This window comes from Rhipicephalus sanguineus, chromosome 9 (genome assembly GCF_013339695.2).
Source record: "Rhipicephalus sanguineus isolate Rsan-2018 chromosome 9, BIME_Rsan_1.4, whole genome shotgun sequence".
In the NCBI taxonomy this organism is placed as follows: domain Eukaryota; kingdom Metazoa; phylum Arthropoda; class Arachnida; order Ixodida; family Ixodidae; genus Rhipicephalus; species Rhipicephalus sanguineus.
In genome coordinates this window covers 128,282,180-128,295,002 of record NC_051184.2, presented here as the reverse complement: position 1 = coordinate 128,295,002, position 12,823 = coordinate 128,282,180, and positions in this window count along the sequence as shown.

The following is a 12,823-nucleotide window of genomic DNA, read 5'->3' as shown; positions in this document are numbered from 1 at the left end:
ATACGAGGGACACCGGGACATGTCGGTGCGGGCGGGGTCGTTTGCTGGGAGGCGTCTTGAGACATGGTAGGCGGCAAGGTACGGGATCGAAGAGCCAGGGGCATCGAACGAGGGCCGAAGTTGTTGTGAAGGCTCAGCACTCTCCACCAAATTATAAAGAGGTTTATTAGCGGCGACGATACTCAACAGCGACAGTCGAGGCGGGGCCGACTCTCAGCGCGAGTTGCGTTCTCTTCTAAAAGAGCCGAAGAGGGCGACCCACTAGGAGGTGTTCGAGAGGACGACCCATTACCAAGGTCGATCGCTTCGCTACAATATATATATATATATATATATATATATATATATATATATATATATATATATATATATATATATATATATATATATATAGTCTCATTTTGACACTAAGTTCACTTGGAAGCCTCGACAATCAGTGGTGCGCGCTGATCCCCGTTATAGAAAAACCACTGCACTGTTCATACAATGGTTTGCATCCACACTCGCGGCAATGAATGGCCAAATTTCCATCACTGCTCCTTTCCACCCTGTTCGCACACTCACGCATGCTGTGCTACCCAACCGACCTGTCTGCCCAATGTAAGGTCGTCCACACGAGTGGCAACTTGACAGGAGCTCCCTCGTGCAGTCAACGTACTTGTTCCGGTGCTAACACCGCATTTTTCTTATGTATGCATGGGCTTGTGGCGATGCAGAGCTTGAAAAGTTTTTGGGGCGCAGACATAACAACTTGTACGCCGACGTTTGCACCTATCTTTTTAGGATTGTGTGCGATTCCGTGCAAGTAAGGAATCACCGCTATGTTCCTAGGTCGCGATGTCTCCTGATTGACCACCTGGTAGCTGTCCTTTAAGCGGTATGATATCGCTAAAACCGGGCGTCGTAATAAGTGACCGCACACCCGCCGAATTTAATGGTTTAAGCAGCATCGTCTGCATTCTCTGCGATTGAGAAGCACTGCTTACCTCTATGCTATGAGTGACCTCCATTCCTTAAAGAATTCATCACCTATAGTGTTAAACTTAAAATTTGTGGTGTTATTTAAGATCTTTCCGTAATTAAAGATACACTAAAGAGCAACACGAAGTTGATACGGGACGAAAGATCGGCATTCAAGAATGCGCGCAGGTTTTGTTCGGTGCAAAAAGATCACTTATATTGGAGAAACTCATAATAAAATACTGAATATCTCTTCCTCAATTTCTCTCGACTCAAATGTACCGCTACAGCTGTGTCGTCACTCATTTCATTGCTCTCAGCGAATCAGAGGCCGCTATGATACGTCGCCGCATGAGTAAGCGGCCGCTGCCGCTCGTTCATGGTTGCGATGAAACCTTGCAACGAAGACCTTGCAAAGGAAACGGGTTTACATTTCAGCGACTTCAGCCAAGTGGAGCGCGATATGCATCGAGCTCGCGCGGCTAGTGTTTCAGCGTGCGCCGTCGGAGAGCGAAGCCTTGTTTTCGTCGACGGAAGGCGAGGTGGCCATTCAGCCAAGCGACGTCGTGGGTGAAGAGCTTCATTCGCGCCTCAAAGACACTGACTGGTAAGTGCTAAAGCGTTTAACTGTTCAGCTTTTTCTTCCGTTCAGGAAAAAGAAATGGTTCTTTTGCTAGGTGCCGCGGTAGTAGGATGGTGCGTCTACGCTTCGAAGGGAGGGTTCACCTCTGGGGATATAATTCCGTCCGCATGCGCAGGAGAGATTCTCCTGCGGCTTCTTATTTATGTAGTATCAGGGCGATGTCTTTAAGCCCAGTCAGCAGCGGTGTCGACGCCGTCGTGTCTACGAATGCCCAAATTCGCGCTGAATGTTTCTTCACACGGTGCAATTTTAATCAATTTCGAGTCGCAATAACGACCGCAGCAGAGAAATAAGCCGGGCGTGGTCAAAAATCGATTCCGTTTGGACTCGATAACTGTCAGAAGCGCGCCGTGCGACACCTAGCTGTATTGTACGTCAAACGACACCAACTCACCTAGACCAGGATAGAACCTCTTTATTACGATTGAAACCACAAGGAAGCTATGCCTCAAGGAAATAAATTTTGATCAAGAAATTACATCTTAATCGGATTCCTCCTCGACCGAGTGATCCCTGTTAGGTTGTCATGCGCAGCTCCCGACCAACGGTGCCTTACGCAAAAAGGCGCCTCCAGCAGCTATGTATTGCTTGCACTATCTGATGAACGCCGCCCAACATGGAATTTTTGAACGCTTGTTTGGTGCTGTTTCAGGTCCCCCTGCGCCCATTGCGTGGTACTCGACAACTTCAGCGAGAAGCAGTGCCTCGGCTGTCGACAGATGGGAGACCCTGTCACTGCTGTGCAGGCTGAAGGAGCCATCGCAAAGCACTCGTTGTTCACACCTCGTGTCTAAACATCGCTGTGCTCCGTGTTGCGTACATCGAACAGTTTGTTGACCGAAATTGACTGCACCCAGTTTCTAGATTTTAAACTGCATTTCACCGACACACTCGATTGCTTGTCGTACAACCCAAGGCGTAACAAAGTATGTTCTCTTACAAAAGCGCACACTCCAAACTCATGGAACGCGGCATCATCATGTTTAGCTTCCTCTCAGCCCTACACAAATACTGTGCACAAATGGTTTTAGCCAGTTTCAACACTCAGGTTGAGTGCCTGTTGTCCACCGGTTACCCAGATCACCTAATCAGCAGCACTTCTGAAGGCCTACTTCAGCAAATAAAATCTACAGAAAGAAAATGGCAGCACTTGATCCAACAAGCACCTTAAGTTATGCCATATTTGCATTTCCTATCACACAACATCACAAAAGTAGCAGAAAGGCGCGGGATTTACGTCGCGTTTTAGTGCCAGGCAAACTTAAAAAAGGGTGCCCTCTGATGACTCAAGAAAAAATGAGCAAGGCACGTGGACCAAGTACCACAAGAATGAGTACACAAAACGCATGGCAAATGTTATTTAATAATTTTTTTTGCTTTGTGGTCGGTCGTATATTGGTCAACCTGGCCCCTGCTTCAATGAACGCGCGCAGGAACACAAGCGATTCATGCACACTGGTTCAGGCAGTAATCTTGCCTTACAATGCATGAAATGAGACATTATGAGCTCTTTTCCTCAGCTGGAAAAAAACTAAATTCCTTTCTAAGGCAAAAACGAGAACAGAAAGAGAGGTCATTGAGGTTTTATTCCTCGACAGAAAAAGGCAAAAAAGGAACTAAATTTCTTAGATCCGCACATAAGGACCCTTCTGGGATTGTAACGCTCACGTGGTCTTGCCACACATTCGCAGCCTGTCGTTGGCTTATCGGTGTGATTGCTCTCTGTCAGCTCTTATAAATGTTCTACCTTCAAGACATAAACACAGTTAAACGCATGCGCTTCATGTATGTTCGTGTTATCTGTTTCAAACGTGTCGTCGTCTTCCACTATCCAACTATCCAACTTCCACTAACCAACTATCCCAACAACATGCCTTACTTGAGAAGAGGGGTGTTGGGTATCGGCTGTCTCAGCTTACGGCTGCATCTGCGCAGAGCTGATACAAGGAGTGGACTAGGCGACGGTGAGTTAAGGCAAATTTATATACGTATAAACAGAGGCGTTACACATTCGGCACTGGGGCCGACAGCGTATTGGGCTCGCACAAAGGTGCGACGACGACCCGGGATTTATTCGTTCGCTCTCCCTCTCCCCGTGCAGCTTGGTTCTTTTATAGCCCTGGCCTATTGCTTGCATCAGCGAGTAGTTCGAAGCCTACAGTCAGGAACCGCCGTTGGTCATTGGCTGGAATAGGATCCGTGGATGAGAGGGCTTGCCGCACGTTGCGTGAGAAATTGCCGTCGGTTGCGTCAGGCGCATGGCAGGAGTTGCCGGCGGTTGCATGAGACTCCCGCCTTGGTTGGCACCCGTTTGCATCAGGCACCTCGCTGGTGTTGACGTTGGTTGCATCAGGCAGTTTATCGATGTTGACACTACTTGCGTTAGGCGTTCTACCAGCTTCAGTACCTTGCTGAAGAAGGAAGTTTGGGTTGGGAGCCCTGGCATAACAGGGGTTACTCAATGATTACTTGGAGGCCCATGAAACTCATCATTCGTAGTTTGGAGGCAACGCTAGATCTAGAAAACAGCAATGATGTGGCAAAGTCAATGTTCCCCGATAGCTTATCGCCAACGAAAGGTGGACATCCTATGTGTACGTGTGTGTGTTAGGGCACTCGACTCTTGCAGTGATTCGAGTGTCAGAGTGTCGAAGCTACACAGTGCAGGCAGTGGAAAGGCATGTGTGGGAGAGGTTCAAGAGCATTACCAGACATGTATGAAAGACGATGTAATAACTCCAAGGCTGAGCGTCTTCCGTGTCCGCACCGTCTGAAAAAGAATGGGGAAATTGTGAGTCCTAAATAATCCATAAATTACATTAAAAGGCTGGGCAATCATTTATTAGTGCAATTGCCATGCTCCTGCAGAAAATATTGCTTACCATCCAAGCATGGACTATTGCTGTACAACCACCTGCTCAGACTCAGCGCCATCTGAGTCTCGAAATATGAGTGTAAGGGCTCTGTTCAAAGTTATCTATGTATCTTAGAATAACAGAGAGCTGAGCTAGTTGGTAAGTATTCGTTCTAAAAAGACAGGACGTGCAAACACGGACACAAGAAAGAAGTGAGGACACAACAAACGCCGACTAACAACTGAATAGATGCATGCAACGGCGGAAAAGAAAGAAGGCACGAAAACTTATCTGCGCATGCCCATGCAACAGGCGAACCTATCAATCCGGCACGCGTGGGGGCCTACGCGAAACAGTTATTGTGTATGCCTGTAAATAGAATAAGTTAACTTATGTTGGGAAATTCTTACGCCTGTGTGAGTATTCGAGTTTTTTTCGAATAGCTAGTATTGGAAGTTCCAATTGTTCGACAAGACGAATATCTTAAACGCGACAAAGGCCAATGGTGCCCCATGGTTAGGGCGCGGTCCTTTCGTTAACAGCAGACCTTTCGTTAATACTTTTACCAATATCCTGGTTCAAAAGCGACTGCATGTTTATTTAAAAAAGGAGATTATGTCATTTCCATGCAGTCATGGCTGTCCAAACTTCGCTTCCGAAACGATTGCACGGACTTCTTGCGTAGTTTGGTTGCGCATGCCTCAAACGCCGTAAAACATCCCGACTTCGGCCCATGAAAGGCTCGGCGATTGGCTTCACATGTGAAAATTTGTTCCTGCTATGCAGTCACCACTGCCGCACCGTACCAATCGTTCAGAAATTCCCATCCTTCCATTGCGCTGTTAAAACGCTGCTGTGAACGAGCACCCATGGACTTTTGGGCACCGAGCACTCATGATAATGAAACAAAACATTACCGTTTTCAGACGACGCACGCTACACGATCATATGCGAAAAAAGGGACTAGCTACCGTACCCCCTTCTTTTAGCCGTTAGGAGGTTAGGAGTGCCGCTGCTGACTAGAATGGAGGCCCCTCTATCAACATGCCTGCACGCCCATAAAATGTGAGAAAAAAAGTCACAGTTTCGCCGCAAGGGCGAAGCAATGAATGCGATAGCAAGAAAATGCTATACGAAGTGAGGCTCGCCAATGGATACTCTCAGTTTGAACAGCGTTCCTGTTGCAAAGGTGGCCGAAGCAGCGAAGGAAACTAGCGTGCTTCAACTGTCGAGCTGTGACACTTGATAGTTCGCGCTCATCTTCTGTTTGTTCGTTTAGCGGCGTCCCTTCAGCTCGAGTGACTTTCGTACGCTCGGTAACATGAGCGCGGACATCACGGTGAAAGCGTGAAACATTCCTCTTCCCCTCACCGCGAGAAAACCGCGCGAGCAGACAACGGAAGGGCAATGTTCTCGCTGCGCAAATATAAGAAGCGAGCGAGCTCGACGACGACTTTTAAATGCGCCCGTCGCGCTGCTAGCACCATCTCGCTGGTAATGAAGAAAGCTTATTATCGCCTGCCGTCTGTGAGTCCGTCCAGCGGTAAAGGGTATGTATATAACGCTCGCCGTTAGCTACGTGGAGGATCTGCGTTTCGTGGCGTAGTGGATAGCGCCACTCGCTGCGGAACAAGAGGTCCCTGGTTCGAAATCCGCGCTTCGGAAGCATTTTTCTGAATTATTTTTCTTTGGGGCTTTTATATATATATATATATATATATACATACTTATACATATACGGTGCATGACGGCGACGGCGACGGCAAAATCCAGCCGAGACTGTCCATATAATTGCTATCGCAATAAAAGAAACCTTTCGAACAAGCGTGTAATAAAGCTGTCACTGCTCCGTAGAGTCCCTAATTTTTCCTTTGTTTTGCCGTAATTGGTGGTACACTTTTCGTGTGACTAAGATAAATAAATAAGGGTAGCCCAGTCAGGGCATGTTTTAAACTGCAGGAAACACTTAATGTCGCGGCGAGAATACCTGAAGCCAGGTCATGTGGAGCAGGTCGTGTTCCTGGACGACGATTTAGAGGCTTTCGGTAGCAGTCACTCACCGCGGTATATGTTCGACGACATAAGCAGATTTCATTGCTTTGTTCTTTCTTTCAATACTCAATCAATATTTTGTCTCCAATATTCATATTTTTGTCCACTATGAAATGTGTGGCGACGGCTTGCGCATGCGCAGTAAGGGTGGTCACGCCGCACACCACCACCGGATTGATTTCCGCTATAAGGTGCTTCACATCTAAGAAATTTCGCCGAATATAACCTAACACGCGGTTAGTATTGCTAATTAGCTTTAAATTGTGAGCAAGAGTGAGAGAGAAAGAGAAGAGGAAAGACAGGCAGGTTAAAAGATGAACCTCCGGTTTGCTACCCTGCACTGGCGATAACAGAATGGGGAAGAGAAAAAGAGTAATGACCATGAAAGTGTCGAGGTTACGTAGACACCAAGGTACTTGTACAATGCTACGGCTCCTCGGGGAATGTCATTACTATATTCGGGGACAACTTTCTGTGAAAATGCAGTAAAGGCTACAGAGCCAAACCACGCTGTTTCATCAGTGTGGCTGCGCAGCTGGAAATAGTTCCGCAAAAAAGTTTTTTGTGCGTATCCTAATTATTTCAAAAGTGTGCAGTTACAATTTTAGCTGCTAATTGATAATGCCAGAAAATTATTAGTGATATTATGTGAAATAGCGCTAAATTTTAGATTTTTCGTGTTTTTTTATTGCCGCGTTCCCCACTGGCGTCGCATAGGCACCCTTCCTTCACGAGCACGCTTCAGAAAAAAAATGGCCTCCGCCTCGCCTGTGCCTTCTTCCTCCGGTTGCTGACCAATTTTCTCGCCGCACTGGATATTCAAGCAGCTTGAGTACCAAAAGCTGTCGAAACAAATCAAGCAAGTGGTCTGTAACGTGTACGCCCAAGTGAGACTGACGCAACCGGGACTCTCCGTCGCTTCTGTGTTTCGATCGGTAAGCCAGCCTACCGGCGTGAGCGAGCGTACTGTCGCACGGTTCAAGGCGGATGTTTTATAGGGTACCGTGAAGTCCCCAAAGCGTAAAAGGTTTCGTTTCGCGGCTGAATCACCAGCAAAAGTTACTGGAAAGACAAGAGTGTAGCGGTGCCATCGTTTTACCCTGTCTGCTCTTCGCCGGAAAGTTACATCAGTACTACATTCGCAACGAGGCGCCAACGGCAGAAAAGATCCCCAGCGAGGTAATCGGCGACACCGACATGAGGCTACCGAAGCAGCTGAGTGTCAGAACGATGCGCAGGCTTCTGAATGACATTGCATTTGGTCTTCGGCAGCGAAAACGTAACTGTGCTCTGGTGGAAAGGGACATCATCGTGTGGCGGCTGAAATATCTGCGAAAGGAGAAACGATACGTACAGTTACTGTTTCGATTTGTTGGACAGATATATAAATGTGAACAATGTCAATTAAAACACAAACGCCGCATGCCAAAATTCAGAGTTCAAAGAGTAGGAAGAGTAAAGAACGATGGAGTAAAGAACGATGGAAGTTCTCTTACCGCTAAATATTTAATTTTTAATTCACCCGTCCTCATACATTTTGCCGTTCATAAAAAAGCCAAAAAACGAGAACTCTTCCGCAAACGGAGCCCATTGTAGTTCAGTAGCTTCGCGTTGATCTTTCGTTTACTCAAGTTAACAGAAAGCCTTCTGCGTTTTCAAGTTATTTTGATAATGGGTCAAATGTACCAAAAATATTGATTTCGAAATATCATGAGTTAAAGAGGAAAAACAAGTTTATTGCGTGCCCTGTTAAAAAAAATGTGCTGAACAGCACATTTTTTATTAGCAACTTGCCATATAGTCATCACCCGTGTCAGGTTTTCACTTCTTTTCTCGTTTTCTTTGTTTCCTGGCTTCTTTCATCATATATTCTGTGTCTCTATTGGTGAAATACTGTTGATGGTGGCTGATTTCACCCAACCATGCCGCAGTGTTGCGCTTCGGTGATATCCCAAACTACGTTGAGAAAGTTTACTCGGGCGATGAAGGCCCTTTAGATAAATTAGAACGGTTTCAAACGTGGCATTTCTGATGGTTTACATTCCAAGGAACTCGATCCATTGTGTTTTCTACGAGTGCCATGGTTCCTGCGCCATATGTGCGAAAAAAGTTACACGTGATCACGGTTTGTATAAGATGTAAATAAATCAAAGCGTAACCACTGTCAGAACAGGTAACATTTTGTCCTTGCGACAATGCGGAACGAGGACAAGCTTACTTGCTAGAGTGCTCGCTGAGTGCTGCCGGTCTCGTTTCAGTTAGTAGCCAAAGCGTGTCAATTTGCAATTCTACTGTGGTATCTAAACAGTTTCCTTGATTTCTCAACGTGAGAACACACTTTGCCGCCGCAACGAAATCAACAAAGGCTCAACTATACTGAAAATAATTGCGCAGAACCCTGTCTCCACGCGAGTCTAACACACACAAGGCAAGTTACCTCGGTAAATGCCACGCGCGTTAAAAAAAACAACTGCACCATGAGCTTTTAGTAGCCGGAATACTTTTCGTATGCCTGCTAACCTAGCGGAAAATACCAGCTTCAGTTTACCGAAGGTTTACTTCACACGGAAAGCCCAGATTGTGAGCAGTCTGAGAAAAGGGGGATTGGCTATTCGTCAATTGGCTTCGAAAACTTGGTGCTTTTGGCTCAATCGAAACGTGCAAAAACGTGTGGACCACTGGATATTGTTAAGGGAGGGCTTATCGTTTCAAACAAGCATAAAACAACATTTTGATTTTCTTTTTTCAAAATAGTTTACCCCATTTGGGACCTTAACGCATGTAAAATTGTGTGGCAGAAGCATAGAATTGCGCCAGGTGTTAAAACATTGTAGTTTGGTGTTTTAAACGAGTGGGTGTTTTAAAGGCGCACCCTTTCGAAAACTCTCAGACATATTAAATCCTAATCATAAGCAACAACATAAACAAAGTGAACAGCTGCGTAGCTTCGTGTTTTGCTTTACGGATTCATAGTGGGCCCTTCGCTGATTCGCAAAAGGAACAATTATGGCAGAGTTATTGCTTTACTCCTAGCATGAGGCACCAAGCTTTCCTCTCTTCTTGTATTTCAAGGTGTGCTTGGAAAAACAGTGTGCCGTCATCTTTTTGTTGACAAGGGCCACGTTTCGCGAGCAATATAGAGGCTCCAAACGAGTTTCGAACTGAGCTGTGGCCCTCTGTTTAGTGACATCTTTTAGCCGCGAAAGAGCACAACACAAAGGAAAGAAACACACAACGACAGGACGGGCGGCACTTCCAACTGAATTAGACTGAGCGCAAACCCAGAAATAAATATACAACATACACACATGCGCAGTCTCACACCACCTTAGACTATCCAGCTATCAAACAATCTCTTTTCCGATCCATACAACGTCACCGACGTATCACTGACACACCTTTCTGCTTTCTTTCTAATGTAGTAGGCTTCCATCAACTCACGCGCAGTCTGATTCTTGCTTCTGCCTAAAATCTTGATCTCTTTAAAACGTGGCTGACACTTGCAGGTTTTGCAATGCATAGGCAAATGCGCCACGCCGTCCTTCATTAAATTCAGTTCATGCTCCCTGGCTCGTTCATTAATACAGCGCCCGGTCTGTCCTCTGTTTGCGGAGGACGCTCGAAAATGTGGGAGAAACCTCGTGGGAAAATGTCCCACATTTTCAGTGTTGGCGCTGTGTCCTAAAACAATGTCCTAGAGGTGAAGTAAGCATGCCGTAGCTTGTCTTCACTGCCACACTGATTCAAAATAGAGACGCCACAGTACCTTTCTACCCAGCTTTTGGGGTCTTCGAGTTATTATGCACGAATGGTTGGTGGCTTTCCGCGATGTACCACAACTCTCGCGAATGACAGCGCTCAGCATCACACCCTTTCATTGTTCGCCGTGGCCTATAGGTTACTATAGCCTATCGGGTAAGAGTACGTAGTCTGGCGGAAACACTTGCTGCTTATATCTAGCTCGATGATTCAGAATATTTTGCCACGTTCGTCACTGCTTAGGCTACATTAACGGCTTCACGTGCGCGTGCTGATCATGAGTAGAAGAGCCGCTCCATCAGATGTAACGCCATCGTGCACGTTTGACACAACCATTTTCTTTCTGCTTTTGCGAATGGGCTCTCACGAGGCACCCGGTTCTCATATCCGTGAGATAGTGTAGAACAGCAGGGCAGGGGAGGACTAAATATAATGTTGCATGAATAACCCGAGGATGAGAGAAAGATCTGTCTCAGCTGCCGTACCCACGCACAAGGTCCGGGAGACTAGCAATGTGCATGACGCATTATCTTCAGGTGGTCATAACACTGAAGGAAGCAATAGTTTAGTCGCTGAAGATGAAGTACTTCATTCCTTGAACTTGTGCCCAGGGAAGGAATGACACTCATGTTGCAACGATACTGGCGCGTACAATGATCGGTTTTCAATAAAAGAGACGAGCAGATAAGCCGCGTCGGTATTTATATATGTGACACTGAATGTTTATGCGTTATCGTTGTTTCCGCGCTAGTTCCACAATATAACGACTATAACCGACAATATAACCGACTTTCACCGACTGCGTTGCCCGCAGAGCCGTATCAAAAGCGCCTAACTTAATCGGAAAAAAATCATAAGCATTCTGACGCGATCTGCTCAGAGGAGTGGGTGGTCAGCCACATGCGTAACAGGCCGTCTACATAAAAAAAACGAAAAGATGTGACCGTAAAATTACCTGGTAAGGAGTGAAGTAGAAAGCATTTTTTGTTTCGCTCATACTTATCAGGACACTCCACCGGTTTTCGTTGTTCGCGTCACCGCCAGCGTAATTTTTTCCGTAATCCTCGACTTAATGACATGGCGCAGCGCATCGCATGTTGTGCCCACGAGAAAACTGGACGCTCGCAAAAAACGCCAATGAAGCGTGGCTGAAAAGAGGCGGCAGTCTCCATCGCAGGAAGGGCGAATGAGATAACATCATCCCACAGGAGAGACATGCCTTAGATTGCTCATCAAGAATAGAGGAAACGCCCCACCCGCATTTCGTAAGGAGTATGAATGGACACAGGAAGAAGGGAGGCGGAGGGAGGAAAGATGACTGCGTCGCTCGAAGGGCGCCATCCGTAGCGTGCTACCTCGGGAGGCATACGGAGATGGCTCGTAAACTTGCTGGGCTCACAGCACTTACTTCGGGCTTAAAGAGCCAGCAGGAAACCCGCTTTAGTCCCTCGAGCGGCTACATTCCTCTAAACCACCGTGTGGATTCGCTAAACATCATCAGATCCAAAAGAGTTAGCTGCTACCTTTACTTCCTATAACATTAGAAATTGTTGCTTCGCGCTAAAATGACACTGTGACTTTTATATTCGAGACAGAAACATTTCACCGAAGCAAATACTCTGGTAATGGCACACAGCAGTGCTTGAACAGGGCACCTGACGACACAGGTCAGTATTGTTGCCAACTAATTCCGCCCTATTTCTTGTGATGTGATGACTTTAGCCTAGGCAATCCGCTATTATCCTTGGGTGTATATTCCTTGGAATGGCATTTATGTGAACACGTAATGCTTCTTCCGAATTCTAACCTAATGTTCTTTATTGGTTTATTTTCAGGTCAAAAGTATAATTTCAAAATAGAAAGAGGCTTTCCCCCAAGCCACACGGCATATCCACCGTACAGCTTCGATACCGTGATGCATAATAACCTGTTCGATTGGTCACAAAACAGTCAAAAAACTATACAAGTAAAAAATACCACTCTATTCCCTGAAAGCAAACGTTTCCGCTCTATCCATGCCGTTGATATCGACCGGATTAAGGGCCTTTATGTTAAGCTCCTCTTTGTGGGAATCCAGACTGCTGGCGGCAAAACTACGTCCTTGATGTTCGCTCGTGCTCTCCATAGGCGAAGCAATGTTTGCTGCAGAAACAGGGTGGACATGTTATATGGATTTTCATTATTGTATAATAAACAAATGTGTGTATAAGTGTACTTGAAAGCGTATTGCACTGATGTTAACAAGTAACACGGAGTCATCATTACCATAATGGTTCCAAAGAAGCAATATTGTAGTTGGATGGATGGATGCGAAACTTTATTGTAAGTCCTGAGGTGCACGGCTCAACGCGCAGCGGGCCGCTCCCACGATGGGACAGTCAGGCCAAGCCCGACCGCCGCATCGTGGGCCCTCTGGACAGCCCATAGTTGAGCCCCGACATCGAGGCACTTTATAGCGGATAGCCACTTGTCTTCATTGGATTGGTCCGTAATTTATACTAAAATAATATGGCCGCTAATAAATACTTGCGAGATGGCAGAGCGAAACGATGCC